Here is a 21,586-nt window from a genome sequence, read left to right as displayed (position 1 = left end):
GGCTGTCTTAAGTCTTAAATCACTTAAGCTACCATTGGTACATGTGAGACACAGGAAGTGATATGAAAAAATAGTCTATATGTTTCACATCACTTCCTCTCTCCAGGCTTCTTTTGGTGGAGAGGTGGCTGGTGGCAGCATGCTGGGCATCTTGGCATCTTGGCGTGGCTGTAGCTGTTGTCCAGTTTTGGTGGTAAGAGTCATTGATACAGTCCTGGGAGAAGCTCAGTAGCATGGTTCAGGTGAGGCATCTTCCCTGAGCTCTCTCAGAGTTTAGGCTGATTCCCTTTTTTTTTACCTTTCCAAAAACACTATCCTCTTAGGAAGCCAAGTTAGATGAATCTTCTGAGGAGGCTTCATACCTAAGTTCTCTGAACCTCCCTTGGCTTAGGCTAGGCCAGAGAAATCTTATACCCCTTTGTGCCTCTCTTCTTCTTAATTCCTTCCCTCTATATTAATTAAACCACAATAAATTCCCTAAACTGACTCGAGTATTTTTATTAGGATTTGTATTAATCCCTGGTGACCATAAGGATAATATATTAGTCAAAACCCCTAAATTTGCTCCTTACAAATTCCAAATTTAGTTCCTCTTTGACAGTGATGGTGAACCTATGGAATGGTGTCAAAAAGGGCATGCAGAGCCCTCTCTATGGTCACTCCTACAGTTCCCTGTCAGAGTTCATTACTAGAAAGCAAGAGGGACTCGAGGCAGAGCTGCTCCCATCACCCTCTCCATGTGCCTGAGAACATTCCTCACTTCACCTGCCCCTTTGCCTAGCAGCCTACTAAGACTGCATCCTCCTTCCCCTGTCTGGGTAAGGAAGAATGGTGGGGTTCAGGTGGGGAAAATGGGTGGGGCTTGGTCCTCCATCACTGGAAGGTTGCCATCCCTACTCTATGAGACATGTTTACTTCTTGTAGTTCCTTTCAAAATTTCCCTGCTATTTTAAATTTTTTCTTAAATTATTTAGATTTCTCACTCATGTACTTGGATGAATCTCTTAGGATTTATTGCCTAGCTTCTCTTCCATTACACACATTTGATATTCTCTTCCTCTTAATATGTAATACAATAATAAAATTATAGAATTCATGTCAGTTAAAATTTTTTCAATATATTTAACAGATATTATCTTATTTGATTCTTACAATAACTCTCTAAATTAGTTGGTATTGTCCCCCCATTTTTACACAAGTATTTGCTGTCTTACAGATGTTTAATGACTTGCCCACGGTTATACAGCTAGTAAATAGTTGAGACACAGTTTCCCATTATCTATCCACATCTGCTAAGTAACTTAGCTGCCTAAAATGTACCTCTTGCAGTATTATGGGTATTTTGTACTTTTGGTCTTTGTCTTTTTAGTAAACTATCATTTTCTTATATGAACTTTTAGGGTTTTTTTCCTTTTCAGTATTTCTACCATTAAATTTTGAGGAAAATTTTTAACAACCTCTCACTTGGCAACTTTTTATTCCATTTACCTGCTAGAATCTGACGGCTTTCTGTTTTCTCACGGAAGTGATATGTGTTCAGAAATTCTCTCTTTCCCTGCCAGATTCTTAGTAGCTTATCAATTCATTTATTTGTTTTTTCTGGGGTTATCTTTCTTGGTTACTTTCTTTTTTCTGTGACAATAATTTAGGTTTATTACTCTTTTTTAAATTTTCTTTTAAGGTTGTTTTAATTTTTAATTTTTTTTAAATTTAAGTTAATTTATTTACTCAATTTAGAACATTATTCCTTGGTTACAAAAATCATATTCTATTTCTCCCTCCACTCCCTCTACCCTTCCCACAGCTGATGCACAATTTCATTGGGTATTACATGTGTTCATGATCAAAACCTATTTCCATGTTTTTGGTGTTTGCATTAGGATGTTCATTTAAAGTCTACATGCCCAACCATGTCCCCTCGACCTATGAATTTAAGCAGTTGTTTTTTCTTCTGTGTTTCTACTACCATAGTTTTTCCTCTAAATGTGGATAGTGTTTTTTCTCATAGATCTGTCCAAGTTGTTTGGATCACTGCACTGCCAATAATGGAGAAGTCCATTACATTCAATTGTACCACAGTGTATCAGCCTCTGTTTATAATGTTCTCCTGGTTCCGCACCTTTCACTCTGCATCAATTCCTGGAGATTGTTCCAGTTCCCATGGAATTCCTCCATTTTATTATACCTTTGAGCACAATAGTATTCCATCACCAATATACGCCACAATTTGTTCCATCATTACCCAATTGAAGGGCATCCCCTCATTTTCCAATTTCTTGCCACCACAAAGATTGCAGTTATGAATATTATTGTATGTCTTTTTACTTATCTCTTTGGGGTACAAACCCAGCAGTTCTATGGCTGAATCAAAGGGCAGGCAGTCTTTTATCACCCTTTGGGCATAGTTCCAGATTGCCCTCCAGAATGGTTGGACCCATTAACAACTTCACCAGCAATGAATTAATGTCCCAACTTTGCAACATCCCCTCCAACATTCATTACGTTCCTTTGCTGTCATGTTAGCCAATCTGCTAGGTGTGAGGTGATACCTCAGAGTTGTTTTGATTTGCACCTCTCTGATTATAAGAGATTTAGAACACTTTTTCATGTGCTTATTAATAGTTTTGATTTCTTTATCTGAAAACTGCCTATTCATGTCCCTTACCCATTTATCAATTGAAGAATGGCTTGCTTTTAAGTCCAATTGGTTTAGCTCTTTATGAATTTGAGTAATTAGACCTTTGTTGAAGGTTTTTGTTATGAAGATTGTTTTCCAGTTGGTTGCTGCCCTTCTAATTCTGTTTGCATTGGTTTTGTTTGTAGAAAAACTTTTTTTAATTTAATGTAATTAAAATTATTGATTTTACATTTTGTGATTTTTTTCTAGCTTTTGCTTTGTTTTAAAGTCTTTTTTTTCCCAAAGATCTGACATGTATACTATTCTGTGTTCACCTAATATGCTTTTAGTTTCCTACTTTATATTCAGGTCATTCACTTATTCTGAGTTTATTTTGGTGTAGGGTGTGAGATGTTGATTAAGATCTAATCTCTCCCATACTGTCTTCCAATTTTCCCAGCAGTTTTTATCAAGTAGTGGATTTTGGTCCCAAAAGCTGAGATCTTTGGGCTTATCATAGACTGTCTTGCTGAGGTCACTTAGCCCAATTCTATTCCATTCATCCTGCTCTCTGTCTCTTAGCCAGTACCAATTTATTTTGAGGACCACTGCTTTATAGTATATTTTGAGATCTGAGACTGCAAGTCCTCCTTCCTTTGCATTTTTTTATGATTTCCGTGGATATCCTTGATATTTTGTTCTTCCAAATGAACTTTGTTATATTTTTTTTGAATTCAGTAAAAAAAGATTTTTGCTAATTCAATGGCACTGAATAAGTAAATTAATTTGGGTAGGATTGTCATTTTTATTGTGTTAGTTCATCCTACTCATGAACAAATAATGTATTTCCAATTGTTTAGATATAACTTTAATTGTGTGGAGAGTGTTGTGTAGTTGTGCTCATATAGTTCCTGTGTTTGTCTTGGTAGATAGATTCCTAAGTATTTTATATTGTCTGGGGTGATTTTAAATGCAATTTCTGTTTCTAATTCTTGCTGCTGAGATGTGTTTGAAATATATAGAAATGTTTATGACTTATGTGGGTATATTTTGTATCCTGCAACTTTGCTAAAGTTGTTGATTATTTTGACTAGCTATTTCATTGATTATCTAGAACTCTTTAAGCAGACCATCATATCATCTGCAAAGAGTGATAGCATGGTCTCCTATTTGCCTATTTTAATACCTTCAATTTCTTTTTCTTCTCTAATCACTACAGCTAGTGTTTCTAGTACAATGTTAAATAATAGAGGTGATAATGGGCATCCTTTTTTTCACTCCTTATCTTACTGGGAAGGCTTCTAGTTTGTCCCCATTGCAGATGATGTTTGCTGATGGTTTTAGATATATACTGTATATTATTTTTAGGAAAGGTCTTTCTATTCCTATGCTTCCTAGTGTTTTCAATAGGAATAGGTGTTGTATTTTGTCAAATGATTTTTCTGAATCTATTGAGATAATAAAGTGATTTTTGTCAGTTTGCTTGTTAATATGGTCAATTCAATAGAGGAAGTCCCAAAAGCCATTAAACAAATGAGTGCAGGCAAGGCACCCGGTAAATACGGGATCCCAACCGAGGTGTACAAGGCCTTAAATGGAAAGGTGCTCCAGGCATTCCACATAGTGCTGACCAGCATATGAGAAGAGGAAGACATGCCCCCAGAACTCAGAGATGCCTCCATCGTAGCCCTATACAAGAACAAAGGCTCACGAACAGCCTGTGACAACTACAGAGACATCTCACTACTCTCCACTGCTGGAAAGATCCTCGCCCATATTATACTAAACAGACGCCTGTCATTTGTTTCAGTGCAGAACCTACCTGAATCACAATGTGGCTTCCGACCAGATCGCAGTACCATCGACATGGTCTTCAAGGTGAGGCAAATGCAGGAAAAATGCCTTGAGAAGAACTTGAGTCTCTACATTGTCTTTATGGACCTGACAAAGGCTTTTGACACAGTGAACAGGGATGCATTGTGGGTGATCCTCAGCAAGCTCGGTTGCCCAGCAAAATTCATCAAACTGATCCAGCTCTTTCATGTCGACATGGCAGGGGAAGTCCTATCTGGTGGAGAGACTTCCAATCGCTTCAACACCTCCAATGGCATGAAACAAGGCTGTGTCCTCACTCCAATACTATTCAACCTATTTTTCACCCAAGTATTACGATATGCTGTGGTGTATCTAGATCTGGGCGTCTACATCAAATACGGACTGGATGGCTCACTATTTGACCTTCGCCACCTGACTGCAAAAACAAAGACAACAGAGAGACTCATCCTGGAAGCTCTCTTTGCAGATGACTGTGCACTCATGGCCCACCAAGAAAATCATCTCCAAACCATTGTGGACAGTTTCTCCACCGCAACAAAACTGTTTGGCCTGACTATCAGCCTCAGAAAAACAGAGGTGCTGTTCCAATCTGCACCAGGGATGCCAACTAACCAGCCGTGCATTACAACCGATGGCACGCAGCTTTCTAACATCAACACTTTCAAGTACCTGGCAGCACCATCGCCAACGGTGGGTCCCTAGACCATGAGATTAATGCCAGGATCCAAAAGGCCAGCCAGGCTCTTGGGAGGCTGCGCTGCAAAGTCCTCCAACAAAGAGGTTTAAGCACTGCGATGAAGCTCAAAGTGTATAACGCAGTGGTCCTCAGCTAGCTCCTGTATGGTTGTGAGACATGGATACTGTACCAGAAGCACATGAAACAGCTGGAGCAATTCCACCAATGCTCCCTCCGGTCAATCATGAGGATCTGATGGCAGAACCGAATCACCAACCAGGAAGTCCTCGACAGAGCCAACTCCACCAGCATTGAAGTAATGGTCCTCAAAACCCAGCTATGATGGTCTGGACACGTCATCTGCATGGACCCACAGGGAATACCAAGATAGGTATTCTATGGTGAACTGTCAGCTGGACTCATGAAACAAGGCCGACCAAAGAAAAGATTCAAGGATCAGCTAAAGTCCAAGAAGCAGCTGGCGAACCCATATTAACCATGCCGCCACCACTTTTGAAGATGAACGACGTCGATGTCTTGCCACTGCATGTGAACGCCGACACCAGGACCCAACTGCACCTCCCGGAACAATTGGAGTACCATGCCTCATGTGCCACAAACTTTGCGCCTCAGCCTTTAGACTCCAAAGCCACATGAGGGTACACCATAGATGAAACTGCACAAAGACAATAATCATTCTCCATCACGGAGAGACTACCACTATGGTCAATAATTTGGATAGTTTTCCTAATATTGAACCATCCTTGGATTTCTGGTATGAATCCTATCTGGTCATAGTGAATAACCCTTGTGATCACTTGCTGGAATCTTTTTGCTAGTTTCCTATTTAAGATCTTTGCATCTATATTCATTAAGGAGATTGGTCTATAGTTTTCTTTCTTTGTTTTGGACCTGCCTGGCTTTGGAATCAGTACCATATTTGTGTCATAAAAGGAATTTGGTAGAGTTCCTTCTTTGTCTATTTTGTCACATAGTTTGTATAATATTACCATTAGTTGTTCTTTGAATGTTTGATAGAATTCATTTGTGAATCCATATGCACCTGGGGACTTTTTGTTAGGGAATTCTTAAATGGCTTGTTCAATTTCTTTTTCTGATATAGATTTGTATAGGTAATCTATTTCTTCCTCTGTTAGTCTAGGCAACTTATATTTTTGTAAGTATTCATGCATATCACCTAGATTGCCATATTTGTTGCCATATAATTTGGCATAATACTTTTTTAATGATTATGTTAATTTCCTCTTCTTTAGAGCTGAGGCCTCCCTTTTCATCTTGGATGCTGTCAATTTGGTTTTCTTCTTTCTTTTTTTAAAAATTAGATTGACCAGTACTTTGTCTATTTTGTATGTTTTTTCAAATACCAGCTTCTAGTCTTATTTATTAAATCTGTAGTTCTTTGACTTTCAGTTTTATTAATTTCTCCTTTGATTTTTAGGGTCTCTAATTTAGTCGTCATCTGAGGATTTTTAATTTGTTCACTTTCTGGTATTTTTTAATTTGCATGCTCAATTCATTGATCTCTCCCCTATCTAGTTTGTTAATATATGAACTCAAGGATATAAATTTCCCCCTGAGTTCTGCTTTACCAGCATCCCATAAGTTTTGAAAGGATGTCTCATCATTGTTATTTGTTTATCAATTTAGAAAGCATCTGCTCAATTAATATATGTTTTGGGATACCTAAATTGATTGTATCAGAATAATAAAGGAACAATGAAAGGCATAATGGTAAAATGCAATGGAATGTCTTTCTAAAGATTATATTCAGTTATTAGCACCAAACCAATGAGGAAATAATTTCTCAGCATGAAGGTGGGAATCTTTCTTATGCTCCCTAAATTATATTACACAGAAAACTACAGATTCTACCATTAGGAAAAATATCTCTTTATGTGGTACTAAAGAGCCAAGAAACATTTTTTTTCTTTGTTTTATTATTGTCTACTGAAACGAACATTTCCTAAAACTGACTTCCATAATTTGAAAAAATAGGATTTTCCTGCTTGATAAATATCATATGGAGGAAATTGATAATAAAAGCTCTGTCTCTAAGACTGAATTTGTCATCTGGAGGCCCTAAATCCATCACTTTACCTGAGTTTCTTAGTATCTTGCCAGCTTCCTATTCCCAGACTAGCACTCCAAAATCATCTTTGACACTTCATTCTTGTTAACCTTCCACATCCAATGAGTTGAAAATTGATAATTTTTCTACCTAAAACTCTTATACCATTCCCTTTTTTTCCATTGATACTACCATCATTCTAGAATTACTCTAGTCTGCCTATGGTATTCTGTTTGATATATTCATTAGTACTACTCTACTTAATTTCCATCTCTTCCTTTTTCAATTTATTCTTTGCACAGATAGCAACATAGTCTTAGTGTACAGGTACAACTCTGTCTTCAAGTTTTTTTTTTTTTGTGCTTTACTATTATATTGGAAAGAGGATAAAACAAAGTCGTCTGTCATGTTTTCAATATTATATCACATTACACATCCTTCAAAACTTTTAGATAAAACCATACTGTTTTTGTCCTAGTTTTAGCATATATACTTATACCTCCTTGACTAATACACACTCAAACTCTATGTTCTGTCATCCATCCATGGCTCCAAGACCTAGCCACCCTTTCGCAGGAAGATTTCTTTGAATGCTTTAACAAGGAGTAATTTTAATCCTTGATAAAAATTCGCCATAGTACTTTGCTTTAATTTTACCTGTCTAAGATATTTTTATGGGTTCAAAATTCATATTTTTTTTTACAGTTGAACAAATATATTTAAACTATTTTGATTGCATTTAATTATAAATTTTCCTGTATCTAAAGTAAATGAGAGTTTGAAATTGACCAAATAAAATTAAAAAAAATAAAGTAAATGAGAATCATCTCTGTGAATGAGAAGTTGAATCCGAATGATTAGAAGTTCAGTCTTCTTCCACCTTATGAAGAGAGTAAACTGATGCTAGAATTTTATGCTAAACATTTGGAATACTCTCCCTATTCAATTGGGATCCTCTTGCAAAAGTTTTTGACTGTATGAAATGTGAACATCTGTCCCTAAATGGTTTGGATAAAACCTATTGGGGATTGGAGAAAGCCTAGAATATGCTAATCAACAAAACAGTCCCTTAAAATCTTATCTTATTGGTTTAAAATTTTTTGCATCATTTTTACTTCCAGTTATATCTTCACTCATATTTTTAAGCAGGTTGCAACCTCCTGAAAGTCATGAACTATAGTTTTTTTTCAATTCTCTATTTACAGTATATGAATTGGTTCTTCAAGCATTGCACATAGTAGTCTCAGAATGGAAAGGGATTTATAGTTCATCTAATTATATGACTTTATTTTACAAATGTAGAATGGAAGCCCAGAAAGAGAAATAGCTTATCTCACTTCATACAGGTATGTGACAGACAAGATTCAAACCTCAACTCTCGAATTATAATCTAATACTCTTTTTTTTAAAACATTATTTTATTTGGTCGTTTTCATACATTATTCACTGGAAACAAAGATCGTTTTCTTTTCCTCCCCTCCCCTTCCCCCCCTCCCACCTGCCTTTCCCTCTCCCATAGCCGACGCATGATTCCACTGGTTATCACATGTGTTCTTGACTCGAACCCATTTCCCTGTTGTTGGAATTTGCATTATAGTGTTCCTTTAGAGTCTCTCCTCAGTCTTATCTCCTCCAACCCTGTAGTCAAGCAGTTGCTTTTCATCGGTGTTTTTACTCCCAAAGTTTATCCTCTGCTTGTGGGTAGTATTTTTTTTTTAGATCCCTGCAGATTGTTCAGGGAAATTGCATTGATACTAATGGAGAAGTCCATCACCTTTGATTGTACCACAATGTATCAGTCTCTGTGTATAATGTTTTCCTGGTTCTGCTCCTTTCGCTCTGCATCACTTCCTGGAGGTTGTTCCAGTCTCCATGGAATTCCTCCACTTTATTATTCCTTTGAGCACAATAGTATTCCATCACCAACATATACCACAATTTGTTCAGCCATTCCCCAATTGAAGGGCATCCCCTCATTTTCCAATTTTTGGCCACCACAAAGAGCGCAGCTATGAATATTCTTGTACAAGTCTTTTTGTCCATTATCTCTTTGGGGTACAAGCCCAGCAGTGCTATGGCTGGATCAAAGGGCAGACAGTCTTTTATCGCCCTTTGGACATAGTTCCAAATTGCCCTCCAGAATGGTTGGATCAATTCACAACTCCACCAGCAATGAATTAATGTCCCCACTTTGCCACATCCCCTCCAGCATTCATTACTTTGCATAGCTGTCATGTTAGCCAATCTGCTAGGTGTGAGGTGATACCTCAGAGTTGTTTTGATTTGCATCTCTCTGATTATAAGAGATGTAGAGCACTTTTTCATGTGCTTATTAATAGTTTTGATTTCTTTGGCTGAGAATTGCCTGTTCATGTCCCTTGCCCATTTGTCAACTGGGGAATGGCTTGATTTTTTGTACACTTGATTTAGTTCTTCATAAATTTGAGTAATTAAACCTTTGTCAGAGGTTTTTATGAAGATTGTTTCCCAATTTGTTGCTACCCTTCTGATTTTGGTTACGTTGGTTTTGTTTGTACAAAAACTTTTTAATTTGATGTAATCCAGATTATTTATTTTGCATTTTGTAACTCTTTCTAATTCTTGCTTGGTTTTGAAGTATTTCCCTTCCCAAAGGTCTGACATGTATACTATTCTGTGTTCGCCTAATTTTCTTATAGTTTCCTTCTTTATGTTCAAGTCATTCATCCATTTTGAATTTATCTTGGTGTAGGGTGTGAGGTGTTGATCTAAGCCTAATTTTTCCCATACTGTCCTCCAATTTTCCCAGCAGTTTTTATGAAATAGTGGATTTTTGTGCCAAAAGCTGGGATCTTTGGGTTTGTCAAATACTGTCTTGCTGAGGTTGCTTGCCCCCAGTCTATTCCACTGATCCTCCTTTCTGTCTCTTAGCCAGAACCAAATTGTTTTGATGACCGCTGCTTTGTAATATAGTCTGAGATCTGGGACTGCAAGACCCCCTTCCTTTGTATTTTTTTCATTATTTCCCTGGATATCCTTGATCTTTTGTTCTTCCAAATGAACTTTATGTTTTTTTCTAAATCAGTAAAAAAAAATTTTGGAAGTTCCATGGGTATGGCACTAAATAGATAGATGAGTTTGGGTAGGATGGTCATTTTTATTATATTGGCTCGTCCTACCCATGAGCAGTTAATGTTCTTCCAATTGTTCAAGTCTAGTTTTAGTTGTGTGGAAAGTGTTTTGTAGTTGTGTTCATATAGGTCCTGTGTTTGTCTCGGGAGATAGATTCCTAAGTATTTTATTTTGTCTTGGGTAATTTTGAATGGGATTTCTCTTTCCAGTTCTTGCTGCTGACCTGTGTTGGAATTATATAGAAATGCTGATGACTTATGTGGGTTTATTTTGTATCCTGCAACTTTGCTAAAGTTGTTGATTATTTCAATTAGCTTTTTGGTTGAGTCTCTAGGATTCTTTAAGTAGACCATCATGTCATCTGCAAAGAGCGATAATTTGGTCTCCTCCTTGCCTATTTTGATGCCTTCAATTTCTTTTTCTTCTCTAATTGCTACTGCTAGTGTTTCTAATACAATGTCAAATAATAGAGGTGATAATGGGCATCCTTGTTTCACTCCTGATCTTAATGGGAATGGATTTAGTTTATCCCCATTACAGATGATATTAGCTGATGGTTTTAGATATATACTGTTTATTATTTTTAGGAATGACCCTTCTATTCCTATGCTTTCTAGTGTTTTTAATAGGAATGGGTGTTGTATTTTATCAAAGGCTTTTTCTGCATCTATTGAGATAATCATGTGGTTCTTGTTAGTTTGCTTGTTGATGTGGTCAATTATGTGGATAGTTTTCCTAATGTTGAACCAGCCCTGCATCCCTGGTATAAATCCTACTTGATCATGGTGGATGACCCTTCTGATCACTTGCTGGAGTCTTTTTGCTAGTATCCTATTTAAAATTTTTGCATCTATATTCATTAGGGAGATTGGTCTATAATTTTCTTTCTCTGTTTTTGGCCTGCCTGGTTTTGGAATCAGTACCATGCTTATGTCATAAAAGGAGTTTGGTAGAACTCCCTCTTTGCTTATTATGTCAAATAGTTTGTATAGTATTGGGATTAACTGTTCTCTGAATGCTTGATAGAATTCGCTGGTGAATCCATCAGGCCCTGGGGATTTTTTCTTAGGAAGTTCTGTGATGGCCTGTTGGATTTCTTTTTCTGATATGGGATTATTTAAGAAAACTATTTCTTCTTCTGTTAGTCTAGGCAATTTATATTTTTGTAAATATTCATCCATATCGCCTAGGTTGGTATATTTATTGCCATATAGTTGGGCAAAGTAGTTTTTAATGATTGCCTTAATTTCCTCTTCATTGGAGGTGAGATCCCCCTTTTTATCCTTGATGCTATTAATTTGCCTTTCTTCTTTCCTTTTTTTAATTAAACTAACCAGTACTTTGTCTATTTTGTCTGTTTTTTCAAAGTACCAGCTTCTAGTCTTGTTTATTAGCTTAATAGTTCTGTCACTTTTTATTTTATTAATTTCTCCCTTAATTTTTAGGATCTCTAGTATGTTTTTCTTCTGGGGATTTTTAATTTGTTCATTCTCAAGTTTTTTGATTTGCATTTCCAATTCCTTGGTCTCTGTCCTCCCTAATTTGTTAATATATGCACTCAGGGATATGAATTTTCCTCTAAGTACTGCCTTGGCTGCGTCCCATAATGTTTGAACGGATGTTTCACCGTTGACATTTTCTTCAACAAAATTGTTAATAGATTCTATGATTTCTTCTCTAACTATCCGATTTTGGAGTATCATGTTATTTAATTTCCAATTAATTTTTGATTTGGGTCTCCATGTACCCTTGCCAATCAATATTTTAATTGCCTTGTGATCTGAAAAGGCTGCAGTTTATATTTCTGCTTTTCTGCATTTGAGTGCCATGTTTCTATGACCTAGTGTATTTTTGTGAATGTGCCATGTGGTGCTGAAAAGAAGGTGTATTCTTTTTTGTCCCTATTTATTTTTCTCCATATGTCTATTAACTGTAATTTTTCTAAGATTTCATTCACCTCTTTTACCTCTTTCTTGTTTATTTTTTGGTTTGATTTATCTAAATTTGATAGTGGTTGGTTCAAGTCTCCCACTAATATGGTTTTACTGTCTATTTCCTCCTTCAATTCTCCTAATTTCTCTATTAAAAATTTGGATGCTATACCATTTGGTCCATACATTTTGATTAGTGATATTTCCTCATTGTCTATACTTCCTTTTAGCAGAATATATTTACCTTCCCTATCCCTTTTGATCAGGTGTATTTGTACTTTGGCTTTGTTAGATATCATGATTGCAACTCCTGCCTTCTTTCTATCGGTTGAGGCCCAAAAGGTCTTACTCCAACCTTTAATTCTAACCTTGTGGGTGTCAACCCGTCTCATATATGTTTCTTGAAGACAACATATGGTAGGGTTTTGGGTTCTAATCCAATCTGCTCTTTGTCTACGTTTTATGGGTGAGTTCATCCCAAGCACGTTCAAAGTTATGATTGTTATTTGTGGATTCGCTGGCATTTTGATATCTTCCCCTAGTTCTGACCTTTCTCCTTTAGCTTTCTTCTTTTGAACCAGTGATTTACTTTAGGTCAGTCCCCCTTATCCCCTCCCTTGGGATGCTTCCCTTTCTAGCCCCTCCCTTTTTATGCTCCCTTCCCCTCCCCCCTCTCCTTCCCTCCGTTTTTGTACTCCCTACCCCCTCCCCCTCCTTGATTTTCCTTGCTTTCTTGCCCTAATGGATAAGATAGAATTCAGTATCCCACTGGATCTAGATGATCTTCCCTCTCAGATTTGATTTCACTGAGAGTAAGGTTTAAGTAATTCCACTTCACGCTCTCTTCCTCTCCTTCTCATATGAGAGTTCTTCCCCTCCCCTTCCCATGTGTATCTTTATATGGGAAAGATTATTCTATTGATTCCCCCCCCCCTATTTCTTGATGTTAATCTTAGTATTATCGCGGTTCCCCCCTCCCTTTTCCTTTATTTGCCCCAACTTTCCCCAAATCTTCTTAATGCCCCAATCTTTCCCTATGCATGTTTCTTCTAACTACTCTCATGATGATACAATTTATGAGAGTTACACAAAACATTTTCCCCACATATTAATATATATAATTTGATGTAAATGTAGTCCTTATAGAAGAGAGTTTGACTTAAAGAAAAAGATAAGATCTATCTCCTTTTCCCTTTCTTTCATATTTACCTTTTCATGTTTCTCTTGCTTTCTGTGCTTGGATATCGAACTTTCCACAGAGCTCTGGTCTTTTCTTAGCATATGCTTGGAAAACTTCTATTTTGTTGAATGCCCATACTTTCCCCTGGAAATATATAGTCAGTTTTGCTGGGTAGTTGATTTTTGGTTGGAGACCCAGCTCTCTTGCCTTTCTAAATATCGTGTTCCATGCTTTGCGGTCTCTTAGTGTGTTAGCCGCTAAGTCGTGTGTGATCCTTATGGGAGCCCCCTTATATCTGAAGCTCTTCTTCTTGGCTTCTTGTAGGATTTTCTCCTTTACTTGGAAGCTCTTGAATTTGGCAATTACATTCCTAGGCTTTGTCTTTTGGGGATTTAGTATAGAGGGTGTTCTATGAATCCTTTCTATTTCTATTTTGCCCCCTTGCTCCAGAACGTGGGGGCAATTTTCTTTTATAATCTCCTGTAGAATAATATCCAGTTTGTTGTTTACCTCTGGTTTTTCTGGGAGACCGATAATATGGAGATTTTCTCATCTTCCTCTGTCTCCAGGTCTGTGACCTTCTCAGTGAGATATTTTATGTTTTCTTCTAATTCATTAATTATTTGGGTTTGCTTTATTGATTCTTGCTGGTTTATCATTTCGCTTTCTTCGAGGTGCTTAATTCTGGTCGTTAGGGACTGGTTTTGCTTTTCAGCCTTGTCTGCCCTTCTATTGGATGCTTCGAGTTCTTTTTCCAATTGAGCATTCTTATCTGTCAGACAGCTGATCTCTTTCTCCCATTTTTCTTTCCAGGTTTCCATCTTTTGGATAAGTTCCAGTTTGAGATCTTCCAGAGCTTGTTGATAGTTTCCATTTTGGGAGGCGTGTTCTGAATTTTTTTGGATTTCCTCCTCATTCTCCTCTTTTCCTTGGGTACATCCACCATAAAAATTTTCAATAGTCACTTTTTCCCTTTCTTCCTGGAGGCTTGATTTTGGGCCATGTGAGCCATCCCTTTGGTGATTTTATTCCCCTTTCCTTTTTGGTCTGAGATCTGGTTTATATGGGTGGTTTTTCTGTGAATTTAGGTTGCTTCAGACTAGTTCTTCCCAACCTCCGAGGTTTCTTAGAGCGCTGGGTCCCTGATCACAGCCACACTGCCCAGGTGTTCAGCTCCACCCAGATAATCAGCTTGTGGTCCGCCCCGGTGTTCAGAGCAGCCCGCCCCAAGTACAGCTCCGCTGGATTCCCCAGTGAAACCATCCTGAGACGCCTTATCCTGGCAGTCCCCAGATCCCAAGGACCCTGGAGTGCCCCCCCAGACAGAGACGCTCCCCACTCACTTGCTGTCCCGATGAGCTCTCAGGTAGCTCACTCTGGTTTAGTGGGGGAGGTGGGGTGGGGAAAGGGTGGCTCAGTTCACTTTTCTGTGCAAGCTTTTCCTTCTTATTTTAGTGTGGAAATGTTCAAGCCCCAAGTACCTTTGCCTCTGTGGGGTACTGGGGAGTCCTTCTGTTCCTCCAAAGGTGATTTTATGCTCCTTTGATGTAGTCTATTTCATTCGGTGCCAGGGAGAGGAAGCGTGTGGCATCTAGATTGCAGCCATGATTACCCGGAAGTCTATAATCTAATACTCTTAACAAATTAAAACATTACAGTTTATAAATCACTCTGCTTATAATATTCATTTGAGACAGAGAATACAAGAATTATTGTCTCCATTTTGCAAGAGGAAATTGAGACTCTGAAAGTTTAATGACTTATACAATGTTATACACCTGATCAGTGTCAGGGTTGGGCCCGGAATCCACATCATCTGACAATGTTGTGTTATTTTTCCTAGCTTGTAGGGCAGTTTAGGAGCTATCTTTTCTAGTTCATATGTTGACAATTTTAATTGAGTGTAAAATGAATATTTTTAAATTTCACTTAGTTAGACTCTATACTTCATTCAGAATTGGAGCTTCTTCACTAGTACATGCATAGATAGATAGCTTTTCTTAAGCTAAATTTTAGTGATCATATTCACAAGACTTTTCTGTAAATTTAATGATGGCTACTGACTTACTTAAAGATTAGGCAAAATATATTGTATACTTTGCAATTAACATAGAAAATGTTAAACTGAGAACTTTTTCAGGGAGGTAAAATGATGTAAAAGAAAACCAGATTAAGGACCTTCTAGGGGAAAGATGCAAAAAAAATGTTAAACATACAAACATTTACAAACCTTTTCATATAAAAATATGCAAGTACATAGGTGAATGTGTTGGTGCATGGCTAGTCTTATCCAACATATTTTTGTTTTGGTTTCCTTATTATATACACTGTATGATTATGAATGTATGCATGTGTATGTCTATGGTATATAAAACTGTGTATTACTGGAAGCAAAATTAAAAGATAGTTCTAGTAATAGTAGCCAGACTAAAACTTGAAACAGTAAAGACAAAAATTAATCTATCCATCTCTGGAGCTTGATGAGGAGAGTCACTTTGGAACCTATAAGAAAAAAGAAAACCAAAGAGGAAAGAAACATCTAATCCTAACCATTTAACAACTATATGTGTTCTTGGGACCAGCAAAGATTATAATATGTTTTGCCAAATGTTGTAGAGATATTGAATGGATGTTAAGCACTTCATTTGTGTATATTCAGAACTATTTGAAGTTGGGCAATGTGTTAGAATTATTATAATGTCTCTATGAGCAATAATTATTTAAAGTTACCAAACCATTAGGGACAGAGCCAAGATGGCAGAGAAGAAACAAGGAAAGCTTGAACCACTATAAGAGTCCTCTTCAACCAAGCTTAAAATAATGCCTCAAAATGAACACTGGAGTGAAAGAACAAACAATAAGACAGAGTGAAGCAACTTTCAGGCAAAAAACAACTTGAAAAGTAGGCAGAGAAGGTCTGGTTAACTGAGGCAAAAGGGCAGCACAGTCTCCAGAAGGCCCCATCAAGGAGTACTGGAGTAAGCTAACATCAACTCTATCACCCCATATTTACTGTTTCGCGTTATGAACATAGTCCTACACTAACATCTAGAACCTGAAATCCTACCTACCAATAGCAATCCAAACACATGCACACCCCCTTAAAGTTCAAAGTTCCAGCCCAAGCCTTCACTAATATTCTGAATCCCAGTGCAAGGCAATCCACTCAATATGCCTGATCTGTTAAAGCCAAGAGTGAGATCAGGAATTACAGCCCAAATTTGTAGTGAAGACTTGAACCCCAGCACAAGGCAATATATGCTACAATAGCAATTTGTAAGCCCATAATGAGAACCCAACTCCAAGAACAAAATAATCTGTAGTATTTCTAGCCTCTGAAAGTCCATACCAAGACCCAGACATAGAACCTAATGTTAAGGTTAAGATTAAGGTTAAGACCAAGTTGCAGTCCCCAGGGCAAGGAAAGCCAGTTTTTGTTAGGATTAAGTGGAGAATGAGACCAAAAGTTCTGCCCAAACCTAAGGTTATAGTCTGAGCCCAGGACAGGGTAGCTCACATTACTCTGAGTTCCTGAAGCCAAGTCTAAATAAGTGATTGAATCAGCAGTGGAAAGTGACTTTCAAAGCTATCAGCCCACAGGGTACCTTGGAAGTACTAAAACTTGCAGAAACCAAGAAATACAGCTAAGGGTAGCAGTAAGGAAAACAGACATTTAAGACAATGCCTCTTCTACCCTGAGAACAGGGCCCACCTAAAATAAAAGTGGAAGTAAAGAAAAAGGCTGGGATAATAAAAAAAATATTTTTAAAAAACACACCTAATCATAGAAAAATTTTCTGAAGAAAAAGAAGAGCAAGGTACAGACACAGAAAGAGTCAATAAAAGCAAAGCAAACAAATGCAAGACTTCAAAGAAATAAATGAACTGATCTCAGGTTCTGAGAGAGAGAGAGCTCAAAAAGTATTTCAAAAATCAATTAAGATAGGCAGAGGAAAAATGGGAAGAGAAATGAAAGCAATTCAATAAAAATAATACCAAAATTGGTCAAATTTAAAAAGATGTTCAATGGCTCTCAGAAGAAAATAATTTCTTAAAAATTAGAATTGGGCAACAAGAAGTTAGGGACTTCATGGGACATAAAGAAACAATAAAACAAAATAAAAAGAATAAAAAAAAACAGAAGAAATACAGATATCTCATTAAAAAAAGCAAGTGACCTGGAAAATAGATCTAGTAGAGACAATTTAAGAATTATTGGACTTCATGAAAGTCATGATTAAAATAAAATGCTTGATATCTTAATATAATAAATTATCAAAGAAAACTGCCCTGATATTCTTGAATAGGAGAATAAAATGAAACTGAAAGAATTCACAAATTACCTCCTGAAATAAAATCCCAAATGTAAACTCCCAGGAATATGATAGCTAAATTCAGGATCCCTCAAACCAAGGAGAAAATAATGGAAGCAGCCAGAAAGAAACAATTCAAATACCATGGAACTCCAGTCAGGGTTACAGAGGATTTAGTAGTCACCACATTAAAGGAATAGAAGGTTTGAAATATGATATTCTAGAAGACAAACTATCTAGGTTTACAATCCATAGTCACCTACCTATCTACATACCAATTGAGTATATATTTTTCTGGGGGAAAGAATGGTAATTTAATAAGATAGAATATTTCCAAGCATTCTTGATGGAAAGACTAGACCTAAAAAGAAATTTCACTTCCCAAACATAAGACCCAAAAGAAGCAATAAGAAAGATAAAATTTAAAGGATTAAATAAAGTCAAACTGAATATATTCCTATGTGGAAAGATGATATTTGTAATTCTTAAAAATAATATCCATTTTAGAACAGATAGAAAGAGTATATCTGGACAGTGGGTGGGGAGACAAGTTGATTAGAATAATATGATGTTCAAAAAAATTTAAGAAATGTAAAAGAGAGTATTACATTGAGAAAAAGGGAAGGGAGAGATTGATGGAGAAAAAAAACAAATAAAATAAAGCATTAATTAATTTAAAAATCAAAATAACTATATTAAATAATCAATATAGAAAAGAAAAGGGTAACATCAACACCACCGAAGAGGAAATTAAATCATTCATTAGGAAATATTTTGCCCAATTATATACCAATAAACCTGACAATCCAAGTAAAATTAATGAATATTTACAAAAAATATAAATTGACCAGATTAATAAAAGTAGGAATAGGATGTTAATTAATCCCATCTCAGCAAAAGAAATTGAACAAACCATTAATGAGCTCTCTAATAAATATCCCCAGAGTCAGATGAATTCACAAGTGGATCCAATGAAACATTTAAAGAAAAATTAATCCTAATGCTATGAAAACTATTGGGGAAAATAGAGAGGGAAACTTACCCAATTCTTTTTATGACACTTTTTATGGTACTGTTAGCTAAGCCAGAAGGGAAAAAGCAGAAAGAAAATTATAGGTCAATTTGATTAATGAATATAGATGCAAAAACATTTAAATAGAACATTAGCAAGGAGATTATAGCAATATATCAAAAGGTCATTCACTATGATCAGGTAGGATTCATATCAAGGATTCAGGCCTGGTTTTATATTACAAAAACTATCAACATTGACTATAACAATATAACAATAATAAGCAAACTAACAAAAATCCCATGATTATCTCAATAGATGCAAGCTTTCCATGAAATACAGCACCCATTCCTATTAAAAACACTAGAACACATGGGGAATAAATGAGTCATTCCTTAAGATGATGAATAGTAGCTATATAAAACTATCAGTATCATCTGCAATGAGGAAAAGTTATTAGCTTTCCCAATAAGATCAAAATTGAAGCAAAGATGTCCATTATCATCACCATCATTTATTTGTTTTAGAAAAGCAAGCTTTAGTGATGAGAAAAGACAAAGAAAATTGAGGAATTAAAATGGGCAATGAAGAAACTAAACTATCAGTCTTTTAGAACAGATGGTATATTTTCAGAATTCTAGAGAAGCAATTAAAATTAGTTGATGTAATCAATTGCTTTAGTGAATTTGCAGGAATCAAAATAAATCCACATAAATCATCAGAATTTCTATAGGTTACCAACAAAGTTCAGTAGCAAGAGATAGAAAGAGAAATTACATTTAAATTAACTCTAGACAATATCAAATACCTGGGAATCTACTTGCCAAAGAAAACCAGGAATTATATGAACAAAATTGAAAATCACTTTTCACACAATTTGGATTTAAACAATTAGAAAAAATTTTAACTATTCATGGTTAGGCAGAGCTATATGATAAAAATGACAATTCTACCTAAATTAATTTGCTTATTGAATGCCATACCACTCAAAATTGCAAAAAAATATTTTATAGAACTAGAAAAAATAATAACAAAATAATCTAGAAGAACAAACATTCCAGAATATGAAAGGGTATTAATAAAAAAAATATGAAGGAATGTAGCCTAGCAGTACTACTTCTCAAGCCATAGTATAAAGCAGAATTCAGTTTGGTACTGGATAAGGAATGGAATGGTAGATCAATGAAATAAGTTTCTATATAACATACAGGGGTAAATGACCTTAGCAACCTAGTACTTGATATGCCCCAAAATATTAGCTTTTGGGATAAGAACTCACTTTTTTTTTTACCAAAATCCCTGTAAAAAATTGGAAAGCAGAATGAAAAAAAAAGGCAACAAACTAGATATAGATCAACATCTCATCCCCTATACCCAGATAAGGCCAAAGTGGATAAATGATTTCAATATAAAGAGTGATACCATAAGTAAATTAGAGGAACATAGAAGAGTTTGCCTGGCAGATCTATGAAGAAGGGAGGAATTTATGAAGAAAAAGAGAAAGGTAACATTATAAAATTAGAAATGGCTAATTTTGTATTAAATTACAAAGCTTTTATACAAATAAAACTAATGTAACCAAGATTAGAAATGAAACAGTAAATTGGGGGGTTTCTATAACAAATTTCTCAAACTTATAAGAATATAAACTATTCTCAATTGACATATGGTCAAGGATATGAACAAGCAATATCCAAATGAAGAAATCAAAGCCATCAATAATGACATGGAAAAATGCTCTAAATAACTTGATTCAAGAAATGCACATTTAAAAATTTTAAAATGTCCAGTCTCACACCTATGAGATTGGACAAAATGATGGTAAAAGGAAAGGATACATTTTGGAAGTAATGTGGCAAAATTGGGACACTAATGTATTGTGGGTGGAGTTGTGAACTGATCCAAGCATTCTGGAGGGCACTTTAGAGTTATGCCAAAAAAAGGTATAAAATAATGCATACCTGTTGGTCCAGTAATGCCACTACTATATCTGTATCCCAAAGAGATTTTTTAAAATTGGAAAAGATGTTTTTGTTCAAAAAATATTTATAATTGCTCTTTTTGTGGTGGCAAAGAATTGGAAACTAAAGGGATGTCTCACAATTTGGGATTAGGTAAACAACTTGTGGCATATGATGGTGATGGAATACTATTATGCTATAAAGGATGAAGAACAGGATGATTTCAGAACTAGCTGGAAAGATCTACATGAACTGATGCAGAGAGAAATAAGTAGAACTGGGAAAAGACTGTCCACATTTACAGCAATATTGTAGAACTATCAGATGTGATAGACTTTGCTCACAGCAAATACAATGATCTGGGACAATTCTGAGAGACTTCTGAAAGAGAATGCTATACACTTCCAGAGAAGGAACAGTTGGAATTAGGAATGCACATGAAAACATATGATTTATATTACTTATTTATTTGGGTATATGTTTTGGGGTTTTGGTTTCATAAGATTACTTATAAAAATGAATAATATGGACATATATTTTGCATGATAACATATGTATAAACCAGACTAAATTGTTTGCCAGCTCTGGGAGGGGGAGGAAACAAAAGAGGGGGACAATTTGGATCACAAAATTTTGGAAAACTTATGTGAAAATTTGTGATTAAGTTTTTTAAAAAAATCAATGACCAATGTGGAAAAGTCTTTTGTATTATAATGCATGTGTGATTCAGATTAAATTGCTTACTCTTTCTTTGTAGGGGAAAGGAAAGGAGGGAAGAAGGTGGTTTAGATCTTATAATTGTGGAAAATGTATGTTGAAAATTATTCTTACGTGAAATTGGGAAAATAAAATATATTTGT

This window comes from Monodelphis domestica, chromosome 7 (genome assembly GCF_027887165.1).
Source record: "Monodelphis domestica isolate mMonDom1 chromosome 7, mMonDom1.pri, whole genome shotgun sequence".
Classification (NCBI taxonomy): domain Eukaryota; kingdom Metazoa; phylum Chordata; class Mammalia; order Didelphimorphia; family Didelphidae; genus Monodelphis; species Monodelphis domestica.
The sequence above is the reverse complement of the archived record's forward strand: the minus strand, read 5'-3'. Positions refer to the sequence as shown.